Source organism: Giraffa tippelskirchi, chromosome 2, assembly GCF_054371585.1.
Source record: "Giraffa tippelskirchi isolate mGirTip1 chromosome 2, T2T-mGirTip1v1.2.pri, whole genome shotgun sequence".
NCBI classification, from domain to species: Eukaryota; Metazoa; Chordata; class Mammalia; order Artiodactyla; family Giraffidae; genus Giraffa; species Giraffa tippelskirchi.
Window position 1 is genome coordinate 66,363,756 of NC_137276.1, and position 27,112 is coordinate 66,390,867.

The window sequence follows — 27,112 nt, forward strand, 5'->3', positions numbered from 1 at the left end:
TGGTTGCCAAGGAAACCACCTGAAAAGCCCATCACAGGATGGATATACTCTATGGCTACAGTACAACATGCTGGATGGTCATAATCTCTCTGACAGAGAGCAAAACCCACGGAGCACAGATGCCACAAGGGCAGGACTCCTTCATTCCCCTACCCCAGGGCATTTTCTCAAATGAAAACAGACAGGGAATGACTAGGTGTGCAGGATAAAGCCACCCAGGGACTCTCCCAGAATTAGCCAAGTGGAGTCACAAATTGCCCTACAAGTTGGAAATGAGGACTGGCAGTAGAAGAGAAATAGGGGACTTTAGGAACTTGATGCCTAACACATTCATGAAGATAAAATAGCCAAGAAAGGAAAACAAGGGTTAGATCAAACAAAGTAACGTATGAGCTGAACACTATAAAATGTAGGGATCACTTACACTTTGTATCAAGAATTTCTTCCTTTGAGTTCCAGACATGGCAACCCATTCAAGTATTCTTGCCTGAAGAACCTCATGTACAGAGAGGCCTGGTGGCTACAGTCCATGGGGTTGCAAAAGAGGACATGACTTGGCGACTAAACAACAAAAGGGCCTTAGAGCTAGGAATGCCGCACTATTTGAAGTCTAAATGTGAGGTTGACTGTTGCATGTGCTTTAGTAGGACTGGAGAGTCTTTGTGTCTGCGGACCCGTCTTTTTGATAGGAAACCAGTGACCAAAACCACTTGCCGTGGCCAGGCACAATAATAACCATTTGCATGAACTACAAGTCTCACTACAGGAGGTCCTGATTAGGAGAGTGATATGTCCTGCCAACCTCCCAGAAACCCTCATGCTGGAACCCATCTTGGCTGAGAGATGTCCGCACCACTAGAAGAACCCTGAGTCAGACCAAGTATGGGCACAAGCAAGATGTCTGGCCAGAGTCAATCCAAAAACTAACCCCACCACCACCATAAACCCTGAGACGGTGAGCCATGTGCAGAGCAGTTCTCCTGGCTTCCCTTACCTGCTGCTGTCCACCCAGGCACCCCCTTGCCAATAAAATCTTTTGTTTTGTCAGCAGGTGTGTCTCCTTGGACAATTCACTTCCAAGTATTAGATGAGAGCCCACTCTTGGGCCCTGGAAGGGGTATCCCTTCAGTTGCATGTGCGGACATTGTGCTGAATTTAAGCAGCCAGGTGCCTAACTCCTGGCCCCGAGGGCTTGGGAGGTCCCTGCATGTTGAAAGAATCAGACTACGTCCAGGAATCCTCTGGGGAAGCAGAAAGCAGGCTCATGGGAGCTAATAGGTCACACCTGCCAGGACCCATAGATGGAAGGAAGGGTAGAACATCCTCAGCCCACTTGAGAGAAGACCCTACTTTCCAAATCCCCCCCTGCCCCCCAGCCTGCGCTGGACTCTGCCTGGAGTGGTGAGAAAAGATAACCTTTAACTTCCATCTTTTCCAGACCACCTGACTCTATGCAGGTTTGGTAATACAGGAGTTAAAAAACTTGAACGCAGGTTTCCCTACTCTTGTGAATATGATTCTCTGTGGAGGGCCACTCCTGGAAAGAGAAAAGAACTACAGCAATGTGAAACTTGTTTCACTAGACTAATAATTCAATGTTTACATTTACTTACCTTCTCCTTGAAAGCAAGTTCTGTTCTAATTAGGCAGAGCTTAAGGAGGAGCCTGGTAGACTACAGTCCATGGGGTCGCTAAGAGTCGGGCACGACTGAGCGACTTCACTTTCAGTTTTCCCATTCATGCACTGGAGAAGGAAATGGCAACCCACTCCAGTATTCTTGCCTGGAGAATCCCAGGGATGGTGGAGCCTGGTGGGCTGCCGTCTATGGGGTCGCACAGAGTCGGACACGACTGAAGTGACTTAGCAGCAGCAGCAGCAAGGACTACAGTGTGATGTTTGTTTATAGGACTGAAGAAGGAAGATGGCTGGATGAAGCTCTTCCAGTGGTTATACACACTACGCAGGGGACGAGAGAGAAATGGGAAAGCAGACCAGACACAAGCCAGATCCACATCATACCTGTCCTTCCACATCTGAAAGACCAAGGTACGACTACTGTATAAAGTCTCATAATGACTTGCAAAGTGAATAGAAGAGTTGTAAACATGTTAAGTTGAGGGAGGGCAGGAAAATAAAACTCAGCGAAGAGGCAGGGAAAATGAATGTTGCCTGCTCACTGCCTTTCCCCTCTGGGAGCACAGCGGTTGGGAGGACACCACTGGTTTTGTGTGTGCTGGGGAAGAGGGCACATCAGACTCTGTTGTTTTAGGATTTATTTTTATGTTTGGGTTTTAAGTCCATAAGAACACCGATGGGTTAGACTTTACAGGTACCACAAGGGTAAATATTAAGTTGCAGCACTGACTCAGACATGGGCAATAAACTCACACTAGCCTATTTAAATAACTATTTTATTTCATTGATTTTATGATGCACTTAAAAAAATTTTTTTTAACTATCTCTAGAAATCAGTATGCGTCTTGCAATCTATGAGATCATAGATTCAATGAAAGTATTTATGGAGCACTTATTATTGAACAAGAAGCTACATTAGATATTGTAAAATATACATGGCCTTTGTCCTCAAATATTTTCCAGTGAAGTTGCATGACAGATCATGATAAAGTTTTAAAGATGCTAGAGCCATGGTTCCCAAACTGTGTGCCAAGGGACCTTGGGACAAAACAGCAAATGTTTAAGTGTTCAAGTGGAATATGGTGATAGTCAACCTCTGGTTGCCTCCACAACTACCAGCTTATTGTGGTTCCACTGGTGGTTCAGGGTAGATTGTACTATCTTCTTTTTGGTGATTCCATATCTTTGCAAAGCTGAGTTATTGCCTGTTGTGATTAAAAGCAAGTGCGGAGTGAAAATGAATGTGAATGAGAATGGGGTGTTCAGCCTGATTCCAAGGTGTGAGAAATCATTTAGTGTCCAACAGGTGTACACCCCCTCTTTCTAACATCCCTGGTTATTTAAGAATGGGATGCAATTCTTCTTCTAATTCATGTGTTATTATTTTTTCAAATGTTAGAACAGAAATACTTATTAAATTGTTGAGACCAAGCCACTTAATAAATGGAATGGAAGGCTTTTCTTCTGGGCTCTATGAAAAATGGCTGAGACCCTAAATCGTCTGTGAGCTTACATAAGCTGAAACATATAATTAGGACTTGCCCAGGGTCTCCCTAAAGCAGGGAAAACAAGAAAGTTAAAGAAGTTATTTAAAATTTTGAATTTATCTTTAAATCTAATACTTCCATACAGTAAAATAAAGCAAAAAGGTAAAGAAGTTTATCATTTTATTTCCACCGTTGATTGCAGTGAAAACTTTAAATAATATGTTTCAATCCCCATTTCTGACTTCATCAACTTTAGGGCTTCCCTGACAGCTCAGTTGCTAAAGAATCCACCTGCAATGCAGGAGACTCCAATTCGACCCCTGTGTTGGAAGATCTGCTGGAGAAGGGATAAGGTACCCACTCCAGTATTGCTGGGCTTCCCTTGTGGCTCAGCTGGTAAAGAATCCCCCTGCAATGTGGGAGACCTGGGTTTGATCCCTGGGTTGGGAAGATCCCCTGGGGAATGGAAAGGCTACCCACTCCAGTATTCTGGCCTGGAGAATTTCATGGACTGTATAGTCCATGGGGCCGCAAAGAATTGAACACGACTGAGCAACTTTCACACACACAACTTTAGGTACTGTCTCCTGAGCCTTCACCATGTAAAATGCGGATGTGGGGGCCCCAATCTTTCCTTGGCCCTCACCTCCCGACTTTACTTCCCTATTTCCACCTCTCTTCTGTATTTTCCACTATCCCGAATTACAACATTTCTATTTTGTTCTGTAATCACAATTTTGTCCCTAGGTGAAATTTTAAAAATAAATGCTGATGAATAGCATTTCCATGATGAAGGCTTTGTAAATATCGTTCCCTTTAGACTTGAGTGGGATGCTAGCACCACACTTCCTTCTCTGTGGTCCAACACTAGGACACTCCACACACCCACCCAAGTTACTACAGGTATACCTCAGAGATATTGTAGGTGTAGCTCCAGAATACCCCCATAAAGTGAGCCACACGAATTTTTTGGCTTCCCAACACATATAAAATTTATGTTTTCACTTCACTGTGGTCTATTAAGCATGCAATAGCAGTATGTCTTGGGGTTCCCTGTTGGCTCAGACAGTAAAGAACCATCTGCCTGCAATGCAGGAGACCTGGGTTCGATCCCTGGGTTGGGAAGATCCCCTGGAGGAAGGCATGGCAACCCATTCCAGAATTCTTGCCTGGAGAATCCCCATGGACAGAGGAGCCTGGCCGGCTACAGTCCATGGGGTCGCGAAGAGTCACACACAACTGAGCGACTAAGCACACAGCACAGCAGTATGTCTAAAAAAATGTACATACCTTAATTAAAAAATAATTTACTGCTAAAAAGATGCCAAAACAGCTACAACAGTAACACCCAAGATTACTGATCACAAATCACCATAACAAAAATAATAATCATGAAAACGTTGGAAATACTGTGAGAATTACCAAAATGTGACACAGAGACACTAAGTGAGTCAATGCTGTTGGAAAAATGGCTCCGGTAGACTTGTTCAAGGCAAGGTTGCCACAAAATTTTCAATTTGTAAAAAAATGCAATATCTGTGAAGCACAATAAAATGAGGTATTCGTGTAATTACAGTTGATCCTTGTTATGTGCAGTTCTTTTTTTTTTAAAAAACAACTTTTTATTTTATATTGGAGTATAGCCAGTTAACAATGTTATGATTGTTTCAGGTGGACAGCAAAGGGACTCAGCCATACATCCACATGTACCCATTCTCCCCCAAACTCCCCTCCCATCCAGGCTGCCACATAACATTGAGCAGAGTTCCATGTGCTATAACGTGTTCTATAAAGTAGGCAGGACACTGCATTAGTGAGTGGTGAACAACTGTTCTGGGGAAACAGGGTTGGGTTGCTGTGAGCCTCTGATCACAACATTTTCATCAACAGATCAATACACAACCTTGTCTGATGTATGTTTCTGTTCAAAGACACCTTATGTAATATGAATTGTTGATTCACTAACACCAAGCTCATGGTCAGCATCAATAAGACTTGCTTGAACAGAGCTTATCTAACACACATATTTTCTACATAAGGCACATCTCAGCCTCCGTGCCGTTAGGAACACTAGACATCACTTCAAGACTACACTTGGGGGTCTTTTTGAACAGTGAGGTTACTAATAGAAAGAACAAAACTGAAAAACATGGCACTAAATAGACCACAATGAAGACTCATGTACAAGGTGGAAGATGCAACAAGAAGGCAGAGTGTGGCCTTGTTTGATCTCAGCTGGGAAGGTGTGCAGTGGATGGGTCAGCTTTTTCTGCTCTGTGCATGTCTTTGAATGACTGCAAAAGTGCCGCAAGTATTGATTTTTGGGTTACCAATAAATTTTAGTGAGTGGGCGAGTTAGCATATATAGAATCCATGAATAATGAGGGTTGACTGTACTTATCTTTGCTCTTGTTGACAGAAGAGAAAGGTGCTTTGGGCGTTCCCTGGTGGCCTAGTGGTTAGGACTCTGGGCTTTCACTGCAACTGACTAGTGCTCTCACGCTCAGTCGTGTCTGACTGTTTGTGATCCTACAGACTGTGGCCCACCAGGCTCCTCTGTCCACGGGATTTTCCAGGCAAGAATACTGGACTGGGTTGCCATTTCCTCCTCCAGGGAATCTTCCCGGCCCAGGGATCGAACCTGCATCCCCTGCATTGCAGATGGATTCTTTACTGCTGAGCCCTTGGGGAAGCTTTCACTGCAGGGGTTTGAGTTTGATCCCTGGTTGGGGCATCACCCAGCTTCTAGGTCACACTGTTGTTTGCAGGGGGCACTTTTTCCCCAGAGGCATTATTCCTGGAGCCCTCTGCCCTGGGCTCCAGTGTGGGTGGCTGTTCTACCTGATGGTCCTCCTGGGGCTGTCTTCCCAGCCCATCCTGGGTGCCATGACTCCCTCCTTACTGGCTTTCTCCCTTGTTTCCCTTTTATCTGCCTCATGCTGCTCTTCAGAGACAGTGCTGAGAGGTCAACTTTTTCTTACACAAATGAAATTGTCCTTATTGAATGATCTTTGGATTGTTATTTGGTGGAGTTTCTCGCATCAAAGTCGTTTTGCTTCAACGTTTTGAAGCCATTGAGCCATCATTTTTGGCATTCAGTTTTATAGGGAAGTTTGGTAGACCCCAATCCCCCAAGCTTTTAAATTTTCTCTGAGTGTCCTCAAATTTTACAAGGATGTGTCTAGGTGTCAGCACTTGATGATAAGCCTGTTCAATCTGAAAATTTTTCAAAACTCCTGGAATTTTTTCCTGTTATGTATTTGATTATTTCCCCCATCTCTTTTTTTCTCCCACTTCTCCCTTTACTTGTCTCTTAATGGGATGCCTGTAAACCAGGTCTTGGATCTCCCAGATTGCTCCCCCAAGTCTCAACCTTTTCCTTTTGATTCTCAGTCTTTTAAATTTCTCTACCCACTCCTTTTCTTTTCATGCAGGATCTTAGTGCCCTCCAGGGATCGAACCCATGTCCCCTGCAGGGTGTGGAGTCCTAACCACTGGGCTGCCAGGGAAGTCCCATCTTTTCAATTTCTAATTTTGGTAATCATATTGCTAATTTCCGAGCATTCTTTCTTGTTCTTTGATTGTTCCTTTTTCATAGCATCTTGTTTTTTTTTTTTTTTTTTTTATGAATGCACCATGTCTTCCAATCTTTCTGAAACTAGCTGGGGTGTTTACATCATCTTCTTTCTCTAAATTATTTTATCAACTCGGTTCAGTTCAGTCACTCTTTGAGAATGAAGCTTCAGCTTCAGCATCAGTCCTTCCAATGAATATTCAGAACTGATTGCCTTTAGGATGGACTAGTTGGATCTCTTTGCAGTCCAAGGGACTCTCAACAGTCTTCTCCAGCACCACAGTTCAAAAGCATCAATTCTTCAGTGCTCAGCTTTCTTTGTAGTCCAACTCTCACATCCATATATGGCTACTGGAAAAACCATAGCCTTGACTAGACGGACTTTTGTTGGCAAAGTAATGTCTCTGTTTTTTAATATGCTGTCTAGGTTGGTCATAATTTTCCTTCCAAGGAGTAAGCATCTTTTAATTTCATGGCTGAAGTCACCATCTGCAGTGATTTTGGAGTCCCCCAAAATAAAGTCTGTCACTGTTTCCATTGTTTCCCCATCTATTTGCCATGAAGTGATGGGACTGGATGCCATGATCTTAGTTTTATGAATGTTGAGCTTTAAGCCAACTTTTTCACTCTCCTCTTTCATCAAGAGGTTCTTTAGTTCCTTTTCCCTTTCTGCCAGAAGTGTGGTGTCATCTGCCTATCTGAGGTTATCGACTCAGTTGTCCCATTTATTTCTTTTCATCTTTCTTTTTCATGTTGGCTTTCCTACCATGTCTCGTGATCTTTGGGCATGCATTCATATTTAAGAATGAAAGACATGGAAGGCACGGAGGCTTACTACAGGCAGATAGAAAAGCTTTCTACAGCTATTGTTTGGTAGGCATTATTCCTGTTTGGGACCTCAGGGTACAGGCATGGGGCATGTCAATTAGCAGGCATCATCTTAGGGTGCCTAGTTAGGAACTGAGAGCCCTCAAATGCCAGAATGAGAGTTTTATTTGGTAGAGCCATACCCATCCTCCAAATTCTAGACTTGCTATGTAGTTGTTCAGTTTCTTTAGAGAAGAAATCTCAGATCGTTAGTTTGGAGGATAAATGCCAGGTTGACAGAAGCCCTGCTAGGAATAGGGGAGGGAGAGAGACCCATTCACCTAGCTGTTCTGGAGACAGACCTCAATGACTTTCCAGTTTTCATCCCGCCCACCTTCAGGGCAGCTCCCTCCTGCTTTTATTCTTAGCGGTGGCTCTTTCTGCGATGCCATCCATGTTCATATGTGCTTTCAGTCACAGAAAAAAATTTGCTGAAATCTCCCTCCCATTTGCTGATGACCATCACCAGTCCCCACCGCTTGGTTGTGAAGAGCTTATTTTCTTTGTACGTCTTTTACCATTATTTCTGTGGGCTCCAGAGGAAAAGCTCACGCGCTCTAGGAAAGCTCAGGTGCTCAGAGTCCATCACTTAGGACCGGAAATCAAAAGTGTCATTTAATTTAACATCTTAACAAACATCACTTGGGAATTAGCCTAGAAATAAGTATACCAGTAAAGAGAAAAAGCTCAAGGGTTTTGTGATTGAGTAAGAATGGCATATTGAAAAATTTAGATTTACTTTCATCACCAGATGAGTCAGTGGAAACTAACTGGTCCTGAGACAATTGAGGAATATTAAATTTCTTATCAAGACATTGTAGAAGACTCGGACTTCCCTAGTAGTCCAGTGGTTAGGACTTTGCTTTCTGTCCCAAGGGGCTTGGGTTTGATCTCTGGTCAGGAAGCTAAGATCCCACATGCCTCTCGGCCAAAACCTCAAAACACAAAACAGAAGCAATATTGTAATAAATTCAGTGTGCTAAGTCACTTCAGTCATGTTTGACTCTTTTGACCCCATGGATTGTAGTCCACCAGGCTCCTCTGTCCATGGGATGCTCCAGGCAAGAATACTGGAGTGGGTTGCCATGCCCTCCTCCAGGGGATCTTCCCAACCCAGGGATCGAACCCGTGTCTCTTATGTCTCCTGCACAGGCAGGCAGGTTCTTTACCACTAGGGCCACCTGGGAAGCCCAGTAAATTCAGTAAAGATTTTAAAAATGGTCCACGTCAAAAAGAAAGATTGTATAAGACTCACTAGTAGAATCAGATTCAGTGTGTCTGTATTTGCATAATTATAGCATATGGAATTCCTACAAACAATATTTAAAACTATACTGTAATCCCAGATGGGAGGAGTGGAAGGAAAGAAAACATCCTAAGCAAGCATTTGCCCTCATTGAATGAATCGCTCTTGGTGAGAAACAGCAAACTTTACTTAATACACTGACTCCCTTCATGAAAAGATAAAATAATCTGGTTTCTTTAGAACAATGTGTGTGCTGTGTGCTTATTCACTCAGCTGTGTCCGACTCTTTGCAACCCTCTGTCCATGGGGATTCTCCAGGCAAGAATACTGGGGTGGGCTGCCATGCCCTCCTTCAAGGGATCTTCCCAACCCAGGGATCGAATTCAGGTCTCCCGCCTTGTAGGGGGATTCTTTACCGGCTGAGCTACCAGGGAAGCCCTTTTCAGACCAGTATCTTCCTTTAATTTAAATAAGTTCTTTCTCAAGCATAAATAACTGATCAAGAGTAAACTAAGTTTTATGCCCCAACTTCTTGAAGTTTTTATTATATACAAACTGATGAGGAACAAGACAAAGTAGCCAACCGGCAAGATGGCCTGTTAGCAGCCCCCAGCAATTCTGATTTAAATGACCATTTTTTCTGCCTCTAAGTTTCAGCAAACCATCTTTTAAAAAGAGACAGCAGTCAGCACTTGAGATTGGGAGCAATAATTACAGGCCAGTGTGTCACAGGTGTACTTTGATTGGGCTGATGAGCCACCTTGACGAAGGATCTAGATTATCAAGATAGTTTATTTTAAATACTCTTTTGAGGTCATTCCCTTCAGAATTATATAAATCAAAATGCTTTTATACATATATTATTTTAAATCTAGAACTAAGAGATCTTCTTGCTTTTTAATGATAGAAATAAATTTAAAAACAAACTTCTGTAATGTTTATAAACATGAAATTCATAGTGTCATCCCCTAATGGATTCGTTTTAAAATTGCTGAAATTTATTCAATTTATTCATCTTCAGTTCCCATGATATTTCCCTAATCTGTCATACTGTGCTTCAGAATATTTTCTATTGTAAATATTTATGAAAAAACAAAGGAGATCCTGCAATAAGCATCTTTACTTTGTCACTTCAAAAGTATCCTTTGGGAGAATAAAATGAGATGAAATAAAATTAGGTAGGACATAAGGGAATTCAATGTAAATACATCAACTGTATGTAGAAATATGTTTTTAAAGGGTAGAAAAAAAAATCCCAGTCTCACACTTGATAAAATTCTAACATATTTTGGTGTGTTACCCTAAGTACTGTATTAAAATAATAGTAGTTTATTAGTATTATTTTGTAGCTGTAAAAACCATTTTCAGCAGTGCTGGCTAAATCACTTGCTCTATTACACTTCCATTTATGAACTCCAAGGGCAAATCATTATTGCACAAGTAATACTTTCCAAACCATTTTCTTCCAAGGCCACCTTTAAGTGAACGAGAAGAGTCAATAATTTTATCGTCATATATGTTAAAGCGCATTAACAATTTATAATGTAAAGAGCTATATCAAATGCAATTTCATCAAGATGACACGGATCAAATTAACTAAATTAACCAACCACGAACGTTAGAACCAAGCATTAACCCAATTTATTTAAATTATACTATTGGATTACAAATCAGTCCCGTTTAAAAAAGCATTTCAAGTCACGTCCTGGAATAATCTGGTGGGAAAATCAACTGCCAGCACATTCTTTATAATTCAGAGGCAGAAGATATGCGGCTGTCTGAGACATTTTAGAAGGGATGGAGAGCAGAGCGTGGGATGGAGCAGATGTGGAGTGGACTTAGGTTATCTGGGGCTACGGTAGTACATGGTGACTTTTTTTTTTTTTAAGATTTTTTTTGATGTGGACCATTTTTAAAGTAAAAATCTGTTACAACATTGTTTCTGGTTTTTTGGTCATGAGGCATGTGGGATCCTAGCTCCTTAACCAGGGATGGAACCCGCACCCCCTTGCATTGGAAGGCGGTTTTAACCACTGGACCACCAGGAAGGCCCGAGTCTTATACAATCTCTGGATAAGAAACTTTATATTCCTCAATTATCTCTGGTGACTCTTAAAACATTTTGTCTTCATTGAACCAGAGTTAAGAATTTTTTTTTTGCTTCTTTGTTACTAGCCTTCTGTTACTTTCTAATATAAATATATTTGGCCACCTATGGTATTAATTAGATGAGAAATGAGTATACATGAATGAATAAAAATACTTTGAATTCTCTTTGATTCTGAGTTAGTAACACATCCCAGAAGAAAATGAACCAGTTTGCCTTTTTGAATCTATTTATTCACAGAAAACATAATAAGAGAAAACCCTTCACTGGGTCCAGCCTGGTTTTGTCTTTTTGCTCTTTCGAGAATTAACAAGTCAGAGCAGTGGGCATGCTATCCTGTTTCCTTAAAATCGAACAGTTTCAAATGAATAGTGAGGTGTATTGTTATAACAGTGACCTGCCCTTGCAGGGGACTAGCTTTGAACCCAGATGAGCTGCTCAGTGGGAGGGAAGGGGATGTAGCCTCCTTTGGTGCTGGGTGAGTGAACCATCCATCAGTGAGTGGGCTGCAGCCCCTTGCGCTACCTGACCCATCAGGGGCTTCCAGAGACATCCAATACTGCTGGGCAGCTGAGGATACAGGTGGGGCCACTTGTGGGCTCTCACAGCTACAACAGACTGTATACCGAGCAGAGGCAGCTGTCCTGGAACCCCTCCTCCCCCGTCCCTCCCCCTGCCTGCCTCTCCCCACCTTGTTTTCCTTATGGTCAGTCCTCAGGCAGTGGCTACATTGTGGGCAACAGTGGCTGGGGGGCTGTTGCTTTGGTTCTATGTTGGTGACAGGCAGTGTTGTTCCCTGGTCAGAGCGGTGAGTGTCCCCCATAGTCTGGGGCCCTGGTAGGTTGTATCACCTGCACCAGTAAGAAGATTGCCAGCCATACGGTGCCATTCCATCTGTGGGTGGAACAAGCTAGACCTCGTAGTGTGCGTTATGGTGGGGCAATGGAAGGACTCCAGGTCTGCATCGACCAGATGTGGCCCTTGGGCAAATCAGTTGATTTTTCAGAACCTCTCTTTTGCTCAAACGAAAAACCTTTCAGAATATATGTAACACACAGAAAGAGGAGGAGTTATGCGGATTGGAATGGGGAAGGCCTGGGAAGCTTGATGGCTTGGTCCCACCCTTTATTGTCTTGGGCCTCCGAGGAACTCTGGGCCTGTGGCACCGCACTGGAGAACCATGGTACTCGCGGACCTCTGAGGTCCTTTCTGACCTAAAAGTTGCTGCTACTCTAGGAAGATGCTTAAAATGTCACTCCTTCTGACCCCCACCCCCATCTGTTACTTTATTCCTAGAAATGGAACAATCAGGTAGAATTAAATCATATGCTGGTGATCTTTCCTTTGACGTCACTATTCCATCACCCATGATAACCACAGAAACGAAAAAGCAGACCTGAAAAACTTCACTGAGTTTATCGCTTGTTTCTTTCCCACCCCAAGACAATGATCTATATTGTTTACTAAAGAATAGCCAGAGGTGAAAATCCAGTTTAGAAGCAGGGGGCGATGCTTGAGTGGATGACCACCTTACTGAAATTCTGGAAGACTGGTCGATTTGGAAGTTTAGCACTAGGTGGGGGACCCAGTGAATTACCGTCTGATCTAAAAGTTTATGTTGTATATGGTATGAACTACTGGAACTTACCTTTTTGTAGTCTACCACCACTATTTACTGTTATGGTTTTGTTGACCAGTGAAGGCAGCAAAAATACAAGTTACACAGTTCTGTGTATGAACCATTACTGAGGCCAGACCAGTGAACACAGGGCCTGGGTTTTCCCAGAAAGTTTGATTTCATTCTGTTAGATTTTTATCCTGTTGTCATGGAAATAACCACATTTAGGCATCGAAACTGTATCATCAGGACTACTTCTCATATCCAGAAATGACCTTCAAATCTTTGGTCAGACCATGTGTTGCAATTTTGACCTAAACTATACTGTTGCTGTACTTAATTCTTGTGGCATCACAGAATCAGCTGAAATAAACATCCCTGTAGGAAGCTGGTGGTCCTATGCCTGTTTCCATACACGTTCTGTCAAAGCATGGGAATTTTGACTTGAATTACTTACTCTATTCCAAGTCCAAATTGGCAATGCCAGTCAAATAAATCGGGCAAAGTATGATGGATGGTGAGATGGATAAATGAACAGTAAGGGCTTCAGAGAAACCACTAAATTTATCTTATTTAATACTTCGTGACAAAGACAGTTTAAAGTACAGTGTGATGTGGTTCAATCTGATGCTCTTTATCTTTTATTGACACAGTCAGGTAAAATAGTGACATAAAGAAGAGTTTTAAAAGAAAATTTGCATACAGTAACATTAAAAAACTTTAAAAAGAACATAATCTGAGAATCAGTGGAATGCTGGTACCTCCTGTTCTCGTACGCACACATGAGGATGTGGTTGGTGGAGTGAGACTGCCTGCGTGGGAGTCCTAAGTCTACCACCCATCAGTTGTGCAGTGACCTTGGGCACATTTTAACCTCTCTTTTCTTTTCTGCAAGATGGGTATAACAACAGTACCTGTCTTTAGGGCTGTTGTAAGAATGAAACTCATCGATACATATAAAATGCTTGGAACAGTACCTGGCAGGCAGGAAGGCATTTAATAAACATTAGCTGTTATGACTTATTTCCACAAAATAAAGTTTTAGAGACTATTTTCATAGAATGCAGGCTAACATTTTAATTCAAAAGCGACTATTATAATAGTACAGTGCTAGATGTTTGTATAACATGAGGCTAAAACTCAGTGATGTCTTTCTGCTTCTCTCATTGCTTTTAGGAGGCAATGTGAAGGGATGGAAAAGAAACACCAGTCCTGGGAGAACACTAAGAGCCACATGCTCTGCAGGGAATGCTTTTGTTTCCCTCAAGGCCTGGCACCTTGGGCCCCTCTTGTTCTAATCTCATATTCCCATCTTCCATCTGCCTGGGAATTCACAATCATCACAGTGTTAGACCCATAAGATCTCACAACATCATAACCTAAGACTGAAAAGGACCTCAGTGATCAGTCATTTAGACCCCCTCCCCAATTTTCGCCACAATAAAATGAGAGGTGGTGGTCACTGAACGACTTGTCCATGGCTACACAGTCTGTGTGAGACCAGACCAAGTCCCCTCACCCCCACTTCTGGAACCCTGGTCTGGGGTTGTTTCTCATACACTTTGTTGTATGTTTCATCCCCACCGGCGCCTTGCCTAGTATTATCTACACATTTGACATTCAAAAAAATATTCCTTCAATGAGAGAGTGAAACCAATGTTAACTATTTGTTTTCAAAGTATTTTGGGGTTCCTTTTGTAACAGTTAGGGAGAGGGAATGGATCACCTTCTCAGACACTTTTCCCTCCAACCCACTTCCCAGTTCATATCTCATTGAATATCCAGAGGAAAACCAATCCCCATCCTCATTTCCACCACATTCCTTTCCATTTTTATTTATTTATTTTTTTAAAGTTTTTTTTTTTTTTGACGTGGACCATTTTTTTTTAAGTTTTTATTGAATTTGTTACAATATTGCTTCTGTTTTATTTATTTTTTGCCCTGAGGCATGTGGAATCTTAGCTCCCAGACCAGGGATCGAACCCACAACCCCTGAGTTGGAAGGCAAAGTCTTAACCACTGGACCGCCAGGGAAGTCCCCCCTACATTCCTTTTCAAAATGCCATTTTCCAATACCACTGTTAGGACTCATGTCTTCATTTTTCCCTTCTACATCTAACTTAAGATATTCCTAGAATCATAGCGATGTAGGCAACTGTGACCTGTTCATTTAGTTCACTCCCCAGCCTGAACCTGGGCAGGCAGGACAGGCCAGGATTCAGCCTGTGAGGGAATGTACATCATCACGCAGAAGAAAGAGGAGGTGCTGGCTAGAGCCTGGCTTCTACATTAGGCTTCCTTCTCCTGCCTCGTTTCTTCTCCCTCTTTCCCTCCAATCCTGCTACATTCTCTGTGAAGCCTTGCCCAAGCCCTCCCTTCCAGCTTAGAATTCTTTTCTCCCTTTAAAAATTGTTGTAGCATTTTAATTATGGCTTTTATTACATATTATCAATCACTTGGAAATTAATTGTGTTTGGCTATCCAAGCAACATACAAATTAATCCAAGTTGTAAAATTTCAAATATTATAACAATGGTTATGGATGGGTATGATTAATATGACTAAACTCCTCCACAATGCCTTTAATTCTTGTCTCTTTTAGTGGGTGTCTCGTTCTACACTTTTCCTATCCATTTGTGTATGCATTTTTACTTATACAAATTCATGGTTTTATTTTTTTACGAAAATGGTACCATTCAATATATATTGTTTTGCAATTTGCTTTTTTCATTAATAATAAGTCTCAACGACCTTTCTGTCTCAGTATATATAGGTATATTTCATTCTTTTTAACTGTTTCCTAATTTCCAAGAAGATGTACAGAGTTTATTCAGCCATTCTCTACTGATGGCCATTAGGTTTTTTCAGTTTCAAAAATTACCAAAATTCTGCCATGGAAGGGAATAACATAATATGTGTACACGCCTGCCTGCTTCTCTACGATATATACTGAGAAATGGAATTGCGGGGTCATAGAATGTGCACATTATTAATTTTAACACTGCCAAACTGCCCTCCAAATAGGCTATATCAATTTACACACCTGTCAGCAGTATATAAAATACCCGTTTTCTCATTAATTTGCCGATCTTAATCTCCTTTCCCCTTCTTTTACCTTCATATATAGTTTATTTCCTAGGTTTGGGGGTGTAAGCACTCTGAAAACAGGGTCTAGGATCTCCTCATATTTGGAATTCCTTCTCCATCCAGAGGGGTTTAATAACTGGTACTTCACAAATGCTTGTTGAATGCTCTCTAACTATAAGTTTTCTGTTCACCTCTGGGCAATACACACTTTTCAAAAGCATTTACCAAGATAGTATCTAACTTTGAGAATGAAAAAAATTCTAAGAAAGTTGGTTGGTTTTTTTTTTTTTTTTGCACATACCTCCTCCCTGAACAAGTTACAGATATCTTTCATTTAAAGTTGTCTAAGACAGGCTTCTCTCCTGCCTTCCTGGCAGGAAGCAGTGAAAACAGACCTGGTTATCTCAGACAATAGCTAGCAGGGTGTCCCACCCACTGGGAAACAGGAGACCAAAGGCGCCTCAAAACCCCTGGGAACTAGACAAGATGGAATGGTGAGGGAGGAGGGTCACAGTCTTTGGAACATTCTGGATCCAAGAAGGTAAATTCTTTTATAGGAAACCATTAATAATGTCCAAAGCATGGCAGTAAATGGATCTGGGTGAGTAGGAACTGTGACAGGGTAGGAAAAACTAGAGTGAGAACTGGGCATATTTTTAAAGGAAATGTGGATACAGGAAATGGGGGTTTTAAAGGTGTGAATTACGTGATTCAAGAGAAACTTTCCCTCCATGCATTGCCTATATTTATTTATATGATAATCTTGAGCTAAAGCAATTCTAAAAATCGACTAGTGAAGTTCCAAATCTTGGAGTGCTGAACATTATTTGAAAATAAGAAGAGTTTTCCAAAGGGGGAAGAGATAGCTTTCAGCTAAATGTGAACTCATTGAGAATTACATGTAACTTGGTTTGTGTTTCACAAAGGAACTGCTCCTAAATAAGAAACAACATAAAGGAAGACACATGTTCGCTCTTAACAGTGTTTCTTTTTCTCTCACCTAATGAACCGTTTCAATAGCAACTGTGCAGCCCAGTGAGGGTACAATTGCATTTCGACACAAAAACAAATGAAAAAAATGAGTAAGTCATTTGCTGTGCTGGACCGATTGGGGAATGGGCCCGAGGTCTCAGGGGGCTTAGACCTAGGCCAGGTTTTGAATTCCCCTGGGCTGGAGAAAGGCTGGAAAGGCTAATACTTAAGTTCATTAGCGCTGTTGGAAAACCCAAACTGCCTTTAGTTTACCATCAGGGCCTCGGGGCTGTGGTCCCTGATGCACCCCCCTTAAAATACACAGGGACCCGCGGTTTGGTTTCTCAGCCTATCCTCCTCCCTTTCATCCCTTCGCCAACCCTGGGGCCATTGCCAATAAACCCAGCAGTGACCAGGCCTAACTCAAGTCCGCGGCGGCCCATTTCAGGCCAGGAGTAATCAAGGTATGGAAACGACTGGAACAGGAGGCGAGTTTGGCCCTTTAGAGGCTCAGTGCCGTCGTTGTGTGGAACAAAGAGGGCAGGAGCGGAGGGCGCCCCCAGGAGGAAAGGTGGGGAAGGACACCCGCGGGCGGAATTCTGGAGGCGGGCGAGACTGGAACTAGGGTGCTCCTGGAGAGCGGGCTGAGCGCCCGGGGAGGCAGGGCTGGTCCCCGCCCCGCGCGCGATTCGCTCCGCATCTGGCGCCCGGCGCAGTCCTTTCCTGAGTCGTAGACACTTTACTTTTATTTCTTTTCACCCTAATTATTATTATTATTTTCCCGCGCAAAGCGGGAACCTGGGACTGCCCAAGCGAGCGGCGGAGGGGCCGCCATTTCCCGGGGAAAGCGCAGCGCGCGCGTCGGCACCGGGCGCCCCGGAAAGGAAACCGGAGGGGAGTGCCCGGCCCCGAACCCTCCTCCGCACCGGCCCGAGGCTCGCAGCCGCCCGCTGCGCCCCGCTCACCGCGCGGCAGCCCCCGACCCTAGCCCCTCGGGCCCGCGTCCCCGGCCTGACCTTCTCTGGCGCGGCCCGCCCCCGGACCCCGGTCTCTCCCCTCCACCCGGCGCCTCCGCGCCCCTTCCATTGTCAGCCCGGAGCAGCCGGCGCCCGACCTGGGCACCCTCGGAGGCTCCCAGAGCGGCCCTGCCCGGGCTCTCTCGGCCCCTGCGCAGACCACCGCCCCCGGACTAGCCCTCCTCTGCGGCCGGGCGCCTCCCTTCTCCCCCTCTGCGCCCCCAACTCCGCATCCCCAGGAGCCCTCCGCTCCCTCGGGTCCAGCGGCGCCCGGGGCCGGCGGCTGGCTGGACCCCGCATCCCTCCTCCTCCCCCCCTCATCGCTCAAGATGCCCCCGGCTCCTCGCCGGCCCCAGGAATTTTACCGCTTCTTTAGCACCCCCCCCCTTTATTTCCCAAGAAGGCAAGTTGGGCAGCTTGATTTATTAATTTTTCTTTCTTTTTTTTTTTTTTTTTGCGGGAAGGGTCGGCTCTCCGGGGAGCGCCCGCAGGGGCTGGGCAGCGGGGAGGGGCAGGGGGGTTTCTCTGGCCCCTGCACTGCCCCCGCGGCGCGTTTTGTTTCCAGACCCCGAAGCCCCCTGAACAATAATGCCACCGCCATGGCGGGCTCACCTGGTGCTGCGCCGCCTGCTCCGGGCGCCCGGTGCCCTCCGCGCGCCGCTCCCCGGGCGCAGGTTCGGCCGGCGCGGCGCCGGTGCCGGGCAGGACTCTTTGCCTTTCTTTGGGTTCTATCTGTGCGTGTCAATGGCGGCAAGCGGCAGTTCTCCGGGCCGCGGATAGTAGCGGGGGGAGGAGGAGGAGGGAGAAGGGATTGCTCCTTCTCCACATAACCACCTCTAGGAGGAGTCGCTCAGCCTCATCCCCCGCCAGCCCAGGCTCCGCGACGGGTCCGGGGCTTTCGGTGGGGCTTGATGAGCTATTGTCCTTCAGAAGCATTAATGATGAAACCGCGCGGCCTCCGCTTAGCAGGCTGATCCGCTGGATGCGCCGAGGGCCACTTGCTAAGATGAGGCTTCCCCCAGAGCTGGGGACTGAGGCGCTATGGTCTCGATCCAGAGTCTCCTGTTAGCGGGATCCACCTTTGGTGGAAGAAGGTGGCGTGGGCGTTCATCTGGTAGTCCTGGGGAGAGCCTTAGAAAGTGAAAGGGAAAAATGCCATTTTCCAACGTCTCGTGTCCTTAAAGAATAATAAATACACTAACGATTGTGTCCACCACTGGGACGATAGCGTTGGGTGGCCACAGCCACGAGAACTAAGACTTTATATCCATGTCTGCCTTTTAGCTTTTTATAAATTAAGACAGAATCCAGTGTTGCATATTCTTTGGAGTAGCAGATGTATGTTTTCATGGGTAAGACTGTGCATGAACATAATTTTTAGTTCAGTTGCTTTTACAGGGTGTTAATTTGTATTCTCGGTAGGTATTAAGACTAGCAGGAGGCTATTGTCTTAAAGACCAATTTCTATTAGTGTCTGGAAAAAAATACATTTATGAGGGTGTGGTGGACAGTATCAGGTGTGAAAATGGAATTTATTGTAGTTCTGTTCTACTGGAAGCCAATTCTGTCCTTTGTATTATGTTAGCGGGGGCTCCATGGCTAGGGGGGTTGAGTCAAAGGAATTTGTTTATTTCAGTGGGAAAAGCTAACTTGCTATGGGCCATCCTTGTTTCCTCTGATTTCCCGCTCTTGGTAAGTCAAAGGATTGACAGAAGGAGAGGCAAATTTTTTATGTCTTCACAAAAGAGAAACCCACAGGAAAACACAATTCTCCAACACTGGCCAAATGGATGCATTTCAAAGCCTCTTCCATTTGGCAATATTATGTGTATTTGATCCTATAAATGTATAAATGTTTAGGCAATCTTTTGGTGTAAAAGCCTCCAATAGACTTAAGTGGGAAGACCCCAAATGTCCATTGCCCTCTGGATTTATACTAATTAATCAGGGCTGTTGATGGAATTAGATAGCACATTAGACCAAATGTGCCTCAAAGGGTTTTTTGAGCAATTGGTTTATTTCCCAAAAGATTATGATGTATCATAAAGGTATAAATAAACCTCTCTCTGTTTAAATCTCACATGGCTTCTCAAAGTCTCCTGGACCCAAATGGTCTCTATGCATCGGGACTACCTTCTGTCACCTTCGTGCTCTTTTACACTCCCTGTGTGTGACCTCACTGTTCTTTGTCTTTGAAGGCACTTTCCAGGTCAGAAATCTAGTCAGGACAAAGTTCTCTTTTCCCAAGACGTATGTTTAAAGAGTTTAAAAATGATCCCCTGGGGCATCTCATAATGGTTTGATTTCCCCTTCCTACAGGAAGCCCCTACCTCCCTTACTGTATAGATTTCTGATGCCTTTACTTGATCAGAAATAACCTCCAGGCCAACAACATTCAAGAGGGCTCAAGAGCCTTCTGGGAGTGCTTGAAAAATCCTCCTATCCTGTGATGCAGGCAGCCAGGCTGACTGAGATAGAGCTGAATAATTCATCAATATATATTAGATTCACATTCTCCCTATAACTTCCCAATAAAAATGTACACATGGTCATTTTTATGTGTAGTTTATATAATTCCTTTCATTGTAGCATTTTGTTATATGCTCTTCTGATAAAGGCTGAGTCTAAGAAATATACTAGACAGGACTTTCCCCTTTCATACTGGTTGGTTCCTTCAAATAGATGATGTAGTTGAAATTCAGAGAATCAAGGGAATGTCAGTTTCATAATAGTCTGGTTCTTAGAAGAGATCCCAGAGTTCACTTGGTCAAACCCTTTATGTGATAGAAAAAAATCTAGTATTCAGGATGTAGAGGGGACAAAAATGTAACCTAACGTGCAGATCTAGTTAAATTGTCTATATTTATTATTGAACATTTAGAACATGAACAGGAATTTAGCACTGAGATAATATTGTATAGTTAAAATACATTTGAAATAGTCAACAGGATTATGAGTTCATCAATAATCTTGAGTTCTGCTGTTGGCCTCCCACACAGGGAGCCTCTGACAAGGTGAATAATAAATAATGATAGTAAGACCTTACACTTATTGAATGCTTATTGTGTGCACTGAGCTTTTCCATTACTAACTCATGTAATCTTGACAACTCTATGGGGTGAGTGTTGTTTTCTTCTTTTTATAGGTGTTGAAACTGAGGCAGTGAGCGGGAGAGAAACTTGCCCGCAGTTACAACTAGGAAGTGGCAGCCTCATACTCTTTGTTTTGTTGCTGTTGTTTAGTTGCTAAATAGCCCGCCAGGCTTCTCTGTCCATGGGATTTCCCAGGCAAGAATCCTGGAGTGGGTTGCCATTTCCTTATAAAGAGGATCTTCCCAACCCAGGGACTGAACCTAGGTCTCCTACACTGCCAGCATATTCTTTACCACTGAGCCACCAGGGAAGTATTTGCTTTAAGCAGAGCAATTTTGTGATTGGTCACAAGGTCGAAAGTCTCAATCCATATCCTCAAGGAGTCAGTGAAAAGCATGATTATAGTACGTTTGGTTGATTACCGTTGCAATGAAAATATTTTCTTAACCCTTGACCTGTATGTGTGCATGATTTTATGAATAAATGTACTGATTGTGAGTTGACTCCATTAGCGACAAGGATCTCTCATAAACATTTTATTGAGATGCAGGATGAACTGTTTCTTCACTTAGAGACAGGCATGTCACATGATTTAGAGATGAAAGAAATGAATTAGCCATGCTACCAGATTCATATTCTGTTGGGTCTGCTAGTAATTCATCCACAAAATCATCGATTTTAAAAATAGCTTCAATTTTGCCCACCCTCCAAGCCATTTTACTTTTCCGTGATCCAAATGTTTGATGTTGTGTGAATTTAGTGGGTTTTTATTTTCCACGATTAGTTCTAATCTGGTTTATGACAGCTATTATAATTTGTGATTGTCTTACCCTTCTGAGATCTTGGGATGCAATTACCCTATTAATTTCCTGATCCTTACCTCTTCTAGAAGACTATATCATGTAGGTGTATGTTTTTATCTGACATATCTAAGTACATGAGTATAAGATTTCTATGTCCAGATTAATTTCATGTGAGAATTCTGATCTCCTTTGAAGTAGCCTGAGATCCCCTGGGAGTGTCATAAAAACAGATGGAAATTATTGGTTTAAGCTCTTCTTTGAATGTAAGTTAGGCAATTCTAGATGGTATATTAATTCCATCAAGGCACCAACTGGCCTAACTCTAAATAGCAACTTGGAATCCTGAGGTTATGAAGGCCCACAAAACATCAAGCTAAACAGTTCCCCACTATGCTGAGAAGCAAACACAGCTTCTAAATGTACCTTATAGCCTGGAAAATATTAGGCAATCTGACGTTAAAGTTTTTTATTAGAGAAATGCAGAGTCTTTCCTATTGTTATATTTTGAATTGTAAACATGATTAATGTTAAACATTTATTTCCTTCATCAGAACTGGTGGGTTTAAAATCTTAATCATTTTGGGAAGTGAATAATATCCTTAAAGAAAAAACACATAGGCAATTATTGTGCCAGCAAAGTGCATTCTTGGTGTCTCTGGCTAAAATTAACATCATCCCCTAACAAGAGAAACATTTTACTGGTTCTGGTTCTTAAGAACAACAATAGAGTATGTCCTTTTAGATACTATGTCCTGACCTTTTGTGCTTCCCAGGTGGCGCTAGTGCTAAAGAACCTGCCTGCCAAAGCAGGAGACGCAAGAGATGTGGGTTCGATCCCTGGGTCGGAAAGATTCCCTGGAGGTGGTAACCCACTCCGGTATTCTTGCCTGGAAAATCCCATGGACAGAGGATCTTGGCAGGCTATGGTCCATAGGGTCGCAAAGAGTCAGACACAAACTGAAGTGAGTTAGACACGACTGAAGCAAGTTAGAATGCATGCAGGACATTTTGGTTTGGAAGGGGGATTTACATGAGTGGGTGTGATGCATATCTATGTATATACATCCATATATGAACAAATAAATATTTGGTGTGTATGTTACATATGTGGATGTTATAAGATGGGTAGTGACTAAGACTGCTCTAGGTTCAGAGTTAAGCCCAATTTGGGACTTCTCTGGTGGTGCAGTGGATAGAAGTCCGCCTGCCAATGCAGGGGACACAAGTTCAATCCCTGGTCTGGGAAGATTCCACATGCTGCGGAGCAATGCTGTGTGCCACAGCTACTGAGCCAGTGCTTTAGGTCCCCCGAGCCACAACTACTGAGCCTGTGAGCCCACAAATACTGAAGCCCACATGCCCAGAGCCTGTCCTCAGTAAGAGAAGCCAGCACAGTGAGAAGCCCACACATGGCAAAGAAGAGTGTGCCCCTACTCACCAAAACTAGAGAAAGCCCAGGCCAAAAAAAAAAAAAGCCTGATTTGGATTTTAAAGAAATCTACCAAATGTTTAGCATTTAACCAATGAGCTATGTTGTAAAGGAAAGTGAAATGTTTCATGTTTCTAAGGGAAATACATTGTCAGCCCCAATTATGCAGAGTTGTAGTTAGGGAAATAAGGCACGTGATGTCATTAAATTGAATGAAAACAGAACCTGGAGCTCAGGGGAGTGTGCCAGTTGGTATCTTGCTCTGTTTGGTGCCGGAGCTCCCTGGGAGATCATCCCAGTACCCCTAGGCAGAACTCTTTGTGACAGCTGTGATGAGAAGTGGCAGCGTGCATGTAGAGACTTTGGACTTTAGCATCTGTGTTGGGAGATTGTGCGATGTGGCCTCACACCTCAATGAAATGGCTCTTTACAGTTCAGACCCATTCTAGAGAATGGGGGCATTGATTTTCCAAATGCACACAAGCAGAATCCCATAGTAAAACTATAATTTATTTATACAAATGGTGTGTTTTTACAAAGGCCATCTGTCAGTTGACTCTCTGATCTAAAACAAATCTGTTTGTTCCCCAGAAGAAATAACATGTCTGTTGAAAAAGGATTTATGGACGACAGGCTGCCCAATCCACCAGCCATTGGTATAACAGTAACTATTTATGATATATTTACTTCTAAGGGAGTGCTGTGAGTAGAAACTATTACTTGTAAAGTATGGTAATTAATTTTTCATTATCTCAAAGCCAAGAAATGGAGCCCAATTGCATTTATTAAGATTGCTGCATGAGAAACGTGTTTTTTTCTAGAAAAGTAAAAGCATTCAGAGAGCTATGGTCTCATGGTAGTGCACTGCTCTGATGGATGGGCTTGAACTATGGGCTTGAACTCAAGCCCTGGATTTGGTTTTGGAGGCCAAGAAGGCAAATCACTATTGAATGATCCTGGCCACTTGATTTCTAGGCACCAACTGGTAGCCCTTATTGAAAATTAGATCTTACCATTCATACTGAAAGAAAAGAGGACTCTAGGTGAGGGAAACAAATGGAAGAGAAAGGAAGACCCCCTGTCCCCATCCCTCTACACAAAACAGATACTCCACCGAATATTCATATTTTAACAATTGTTTTGGAATGGAATCTAATATTTCTTAATATGTACCCTTTTAAAGAAACTGGATTAGGTCACAGGAGAGGTACAGAAAGGTATGTTTTCTTCTCTTAAGAAGCTTGCCATCTACCTGATAACTCAGGACATGGTGATAGATACAGAAATCACCTTGACATTATCAATAAAAAATGGCTCACCAGAGTCAGTGGTTATCTTATCTCTGAACCCTTTCCTTAAGTCAACACCAGTTCTTACAGTTTGGTTTTCCAAAGTATTCTTAAAATTAACCCTACCAAGTTTTTTCCCCAAATATTTTATTTTTATTTTTCAGACAGTAAAATATATATGACACCTGAATGTGACACACAAATTGAAAAGTGCGAAGGCAGATGGTCCAAGGGACCTTTTCCCTGTGTCCCCCAGGCAGCCAGGTACATTCCCCAAAGTTAAGTTACTTCTCTGTCCTTCCAAGCATCACTTTTCCCCTGGGTTTCTCTTTTTGGACAAAAGTGTTATTTCTCTTCTCCACGGGACTCTGGAAGAGTCTTTATAGTCAAACCTCAAAGGGGAGAGATTCTATCACAGCACATTAACTCCTCTTTGTTAAGATCTCAGGCAGAAGTATGGACACAGAGACTTGGAGGTGAGATGTTGGTGAATGTAACCACAAGGATCCCCTGCTGGTGCAGCCAAGTGAAAATTCCTCCCCCCTACCCCTCACCACTCTGGATCTAGAAAAATCCTCACATGGTGTAAGTCAAACCCCAGAGACAAGGCTGGCACTGAAATACATTGCATCTATCAGGCTGATGGTCCAGAGTCCCAGCTCTGAAGGTAGGAGGACCCTCCCTCACCTCTTGATGACTCCTTGACGATGCCTGGATGCCATTCCGCTTTATTTCCCATAAATACCTCCCAGGAGTGGGGCTAGAGATGAAATGGGCACTACCCCAGACCCCTATTATGTGAACAAGTCTCCCAGGGCAGTTGGACTGAACCCATTTACCTCCAAGCTTCCCACTTCAAAGGGCATCAGAATCGATGGAATGTCTGTTGACCCAGATCACATCCAAGGTCATGTCTACTTGGGATCTCTGTAGCCTGGGGCCCCTGAGCAGGTTCACCTCCAGCTGGGGCTGCTCTCTCTGGTTGGGGCTGCCAACCTTCCCACCTGGAGGCCTGTTCCAGCTCAGCCTTTCGGGGAGCTGAAGGCAGTGGACCAGGGCACAGCATGTCCCTGGAGCTTCCATGGGCAGGAGGCTGATTTAGCCAAGGCACTAGAGAAATGAGCTCTGGAAACAGTGGGAATGGGGCAGCTCAAGGCTTCCTGCAACCTTTCAGCTGTGGCCTCCTCAGGTCTGGTTCTCAGCAGCCCTTGTGTTGCTCCCTCCCCTATTCTTATAGAGGAATTCATATATATATAGAGGAATTCATATATATATATATATATAGAGAGAGAGAGAGAGAGAGAGAGAGAGAGCGAGAGAGAGAAGAATTCCATGCTTGGGCTTCAACAGAGGACTTCCTGCCTCACCTGAGTATTCCTTCTGTTTGATCTGGGTTGGAGAAGAGTATCAGAGTGAATGGGAAGAGAGTTTATGTCAAAGGAGACTCAGTCACTCACACCTTCGCTGTCCTTAGAGGTTTCAACCTGTTTCTTCTTTTTTCCCCTCCCTCCCTGTCTCCCCCACCACCTTCTCCCTTGCTCCTTCCCTTCCTTCTTTCTTTCCCTCCTTCCTTTTTCCTCCTTGAAAATTCTTAGCTTGGGGTTTTGGGCACAGAAATGTCCACTGAGAGCTATTGAGTTCTTGGGAGATTTTAAGGCTCTGGGATGATTTGTGTGTGTGCGTTTTTGTTGAGCTCCATCTTATGTTGTTGGCAGCTTCTCACAGGGATTTCCCCCACAAAAGATAGCTGCCCGCTCAATCTTCTCATCTCACCCCAGACTCCTCACCTCACCAGCTAGCTCTGGTTCCTCTGTTATGTACTCCCAGAAAACCTCCTTCATAGCACAGATTGAAAAAACATTTTTCTATAAAGGGACAGATAGTCAATATTTTAGATTTGTGGAGGATATTATGTAGGTATTTATATAGCAAGAGAAAAAACAAATTTCCCTAATTTTTTGTTAATACAATTCTAAATATAGTAATAATAAATGGAATATGATTTTTGTTTTTATTTATTTAAAAAATTAGTTTATTTTAATTGGAGGATAATTACTTTACAGTATTGTGACGGTTTTTGCCATACATCAACATGAATCGGCCACAGGTATACATGTGTCCCCACCATCCTGAACCCCCCTCCCAACTCCCTCCCCACCCTACTCCTTTGGGTTGTTGCAGAGCACCGGCTTTGGGTGCCCTGCTTCATGCATTGAACTTGCACTGGCCATCTGTTTTGCATATGGTAATGTATGTGTTTCAATGTTATTCTCTCAAATCATCCCACCCTCACCTTCTCCCACTGAGTCCAAAAGTGTGTTATTTACATCTGTGTCTCCTTTGCTGCCCTTCATGTAGGATCGTTGGTACCACCTTTCTAAATTCTATATATATGCATTTATATACAGTGTTTGTCTTTCTCTTTCTGACTTACTTCACTCTGTATATTAGGTTCCAGGTTCCTCCACCTCATTAGAACTGACTCAAATGTGTTAAATATTCATTAGAAGGACTGATGCTGAAGCTGAAGCTCTGATACTTTGGCCATCTGATGCGAAGAGCTGACTCATTAGAAAAGACCCTGATGCTGGGAAGGATTGACGGCAGAAGGAGAAGGGGATGACAGAGGATGGGATAGTTGGATGGCATCGCTGACTCAATGGACATGAGTTTGAGCAAGTTCTGGGAGATGGTGAAGGACAGGGAGGGCTGGTGTGCTGCAGTCCATGGGGTTGCAAAGAGTTGGACATGATTGAGTGACTGAACAACAGCAATATTTCATTGTGTATATGTACCACAACTTCGTTCATCTGTCAAAGGACATCTAGGTTGCGTCCATATCCCAGCTATTGTAAATAGTGCTGCTGTTAACATTGGGGTACATGTGTC

At 43.4% G+C, this 27,112-nt stretch overlaps 1 protein-coding gene across 2 annotated transcripts in view; it reads right to left on the reverse strand.

Annotated features, from left to right (window-relative positions):
• Positions 1-18,382, reverse strand: part of MACROH2A2 (macroH2A.2 histone) — a 52,576-nt gene extending 34,194 nt beyond the window's left edge. For both annotated transcript variants that reach the window (XM_081573898.1, XM_081573899.1), the window contains exon 1: positions 18,223-18,382. The gene's annotated coding sequence lies outside the window, so the exon portion shown is untranslated. The remainder of the gene's footprint in view (positions 1-18,222) is intronic.
• Positions 18,383-27,112: the final 8,730 nt, after the last annotated feature.